Source organism: Priapulus caudatus, unplaced genomic scaffold (assembly GCF_000485595.1).
Source record: "Priapulus caudatus unplaced genomic scaffold, Priapulus_caudatus-5.0.1 Scaffold260, whole genome shotgun sequence".
NCBI lineage: Eukaryota > Metazoa > Priapulida > Priapulimorpha > Priapulimorphida > Priapulidae > Priapulus > Priapulus caudatus.
Genome location: NW_014577321.1, coordinates 96,407 through 100,486, shown reverse-complemented (window position 1 = coordinate 100,486; position 4,080 = coordinate 96,407).

Genomic DNA, 4,080 nt, shown 5'->3' with positions numbered 1-4,080 from the left:
ATATATATATATATTTAACTGTCGCCGTGCACAGCACACGACCCGTATATATTTTATTGAAACGCTTCAAGTGCCTGTGGTGCTACCCAACGAGTTGCAAACTACACTTATCACGTCTGATTGATAATTATACAAAAATAACAACATTTGAGAATTGCACTTTTTCCATTTTCTTATTACTTTTACGATTTTCGTTCAAACTAGTAAGTATTTGTGATAGTTTTCGATTTAAAACTCTTTACTTACGGTAGTTTCTCGTTACGAAAGCAAGGTGACCGTAAAAAAAGTTACCTCTTCAAACAATCTTGCGCCGGCCATCGCGAGAGCGACCATGTTCCATGCTACCAGAGCAAACACCACCAAGGCTGTCAGCACGCTGCTCACTTGTAGCGTTGGTTGCAGTCGATCGCCGCTAGAGGTCGCAAAACGCATCACGCCGGCCGCCAGGATGCACCCAGCCGTCAAAGACGTGGCGAAGAAGATAAGAATCATCGGCGAAAACATCGAATTAAATTCGCGCGTCGCTTTCGAAAGCTTCAAATGCCTGTCGATCGCTCTCTCGCATAAGTTTGATAATTGGCGAACGGCGGAATCGCCGCTGTCCGCCGCCAATCGAAACGTGGCGGTGACTCGATGAAACTCGAGCGTGATTAGGACGCACAGACTACACGGTAGCTGTATCAGCGCCTGGTTCAAGACCATTATCGTCTGACCTAAAGCCATTTCGATGACAGACGACGCGCAAAATCTGGAGAGGGACTCAGTCGGTATCAGGCCTGATCGCACCATCATGAAGGTCTGCAGTGTATAGACGCTCGTCGAGATAAGAACGTAGGCCGAGGAGACGACCAACCAGCGCGTGTAGTACCGCGTCATCACCCTGCGATGTCGATAGCCGCTACCGGGCGACGTCATAGCGTCAGACTGCGGATGCCTAGCGCTATGTTGTAAATGTTTAGCGTAAGGTTGTGAATGTTTAGCGTCAGGTTGCGAATGCCAAGCGCCAGGTTGTGAATGTTTAGCGCCAGGTGGCAAAAGCTTAGCGTTAGGTTGCGAATGGTTAACGGCAGGTGGCAAATGCTTAGCGTTAGGTTGTAAATGTTTAGCGTCAGGTTGTGAATATTTAGCGCCAGGTTGTGAATGCCCAGCGCCAGGTTGTGAATGTTTAGCGCCAGGTTGTGAATGTTTTGCGTCAAGTGACAAATGTTTAGCATTAGGTAGCAAGTGTTTAGCGTCAGTCTGTGAAGGCTTAGCGTCAGGCAGTGAACATCCAGCCTTGGAATCTGACGGCAGAGCGTCAGGCCGCGACGTCATGGCTTTAAGCCGTGACGGCACGGCGGCAGTCTCAGGATTGATAGAATCATTCTGTACACACATCGCGTCAGGACGTGAAAATTTAGCGTGAGGACGCAACCGCCGAGCGTCGTGACGCGGCGGTCGACCGTCGCGAGAAGACGTCGCGTCGTTGGGATACCAGCCGGCGACGATGACGTCTAGCTGACGCAACCAGCCGGCGATGCGTCGCCGATGATAGATGAGCGTCGCGACACCTGTCATCATCTGAAGCTGCAGCAGGATGAGTCCCAGCTGTATGACGAGCAGGCTGCTGACGCCGTCGACGAGCGCCGTGTACGCCGCGTAGCTGCCGTGAGTCGCGAACATCAGGACGCTGACGATGGCGACGGTCGTCGTGCAGTACAGGCGTCGTCGCGACACGCCACCGTCATCGTCCCGCACCGGCCACAGTGCCATCAGCCGCATGACGCGAATCATCGGCGACAGCGTCGTGGCGACGTAGCAACCGTTGTCATCGTCTTCCGGCGTCAGCGGCGTATAAACGGCACGTCTATCGTCATCGTCTCCTGACGACACCCACATATTACGGTCACGTCTATCGTCATCGTCTCTTGGCGTCAGCGGCGTGTAAACGTCTGGTATATCGTCATCGTCTGCTGATGTCAACGGCGTGTAAACGTCAAGTCTATCGTCATCGTCTTCTGACGACACCGACATATAAAGGTCACGTCTATCGTCATCGTCTTTCGGCTTCAGCGGCGTGTAAACGTCTCGTATATAGTCATCGTCTCCTGACGTCAGCGGCGTGTAAACGTCACGTCTATCGTCATCGTCTCCTGACGACACCGACATGTAAAGGTCACGTCTATCGTCATCGTTTCCTGCTTCGTCTCGCAGCAGATGCTCCCGTGTCGTTGCCTTCACGTCGTCAATGGACGTCGTCATCATTATAAAATACGCGGAACAAACAAATGCAGAAATCCCTATTAAATTTTCTGTTCTCGCTCCTCCGTCCAGCGCGACCAAACTGCCGTCCGTCCAACTACCGAAACGGCAAGCAGCGAAAAAACAGATGAGCGAATCACGGAAATGCGACGAAATCACGTGTGGTCTCGTGTAGCAAGCATCAGGCGTTATACGTGAAGCCAACACGCGACGAGCAGCCGCTACTATAGCCGAGTGCCCGGATGAAGTGGTTGTTAGTGCTGACTTTCTAGCGCTGCCCTGTTAATCTTACACGACACGCCGCGGTGACGTGACTGAGTGACTGCGCACGCAGAGTGTATATACCTGCTTACACCAGCGTCTAATTAGGTTGGAACTACGCAACGTGTAGGCGACGAGAACATCACCGACCTTGTGAGCTCTCATGTACGCGCATGCACGCACGCGTATAATAACACGACGTACGCGAAACGAACAAATGCAGAAATCCCTATTAAATTTTCTGTTCTCGCTCCTGCGACAATAGCCGTTCAGCGCGACCAAACTGCCGTCCGTCCAACTGCCGAAACGGCAAGCAGGAAAAAAAAGCAAATCACGGAAATGCGCGCACACGCATACACGCACGCGCGCACACGCATACACGCACGCACACGCACGCATACACATACACGCACACACACACACACACACACACACACACACACACACACACACACACATATTCCACGATGACAACATTCCATGCTTCTTCGCAAAGATCAGGTAAGACAGCGCGTATCTCGTTACTCCTGTATCGTAATGCACTGTAACTCGTAACCCGCTATATACTATTCTCACTATATAATATATATATATATATATATATATATATATATACATCCTCGTTCTCTCTGTTCCAGTTCTATCTCTCACTCTCTTTCTCTATACAGTTAGTCCTCCATATTCAATCTTCTTCTCTCCATTTCCCTACCTAGCCCAAAGCCCTCACTCCACCCACAGCATTTCTTCTTATAAGAAGAAAGGGTGGGGGGAGTGATATAAATATAGATTTATTGTCTTTAGTTCACCATGCACCTTTAATCTGCAATTCCGACCCACGTCTCTCGTATTTTAGTTTCTACTTTATTTTTATTAATCGTGTGTGTTACCAGTTCGTTATCCAGCCACGCCTTGCGTAGAAGTAGCACCTGAACGGATTTCAACGGCTCCTGCGCCTGCGTAAAAAAAAACGCGATCGAATACAAGCCAGCGCAAACACGCCGCCGTGATAAACGAGGCAAATTAAAACTCGGGCCGGAACCGTGCGTCGCTTGGCTCTCTCGATTCGCACCTAGGCGCACGCTCGCTGGCAGCGTAGACATCGTTGACAGCAAAGACAGCGCCGCAGATGTGTGCGGAGAAATCAATCTGTCCGCTTCCGTCGTTTTCTGCTAACGACGCGCGCCTCGCCACAGTCACGAGGCTGAAACCGCACGCGCGTACTCTGCATGTGTCGGCATGCTATACTATAGCCCATAGCTATATGCTGGCCATAAGCCATAGGCCATAGGCCCTACTATAGGCTATGCTGGCCTATATGCTATACTATAGGTTACGCTGGTCTATAGGCCATACTATAGGCTATGTTGACCTATAAGCTATATTATAGGCTATGCTGGCCTATACGACTGCCGGCTGCACACCGGCGTGAATTATAACTCCTCGACCAACTCCCCCTCACGCGCGCGCAATGTTGCGCGGGTGCTACCCACAGGCACTTGAAGCGTTTCAATAATATACGCAGAAGTCGTGTGCTGTGCACGGCGACAGTTAAATATATATAGATATAACTATTTATAT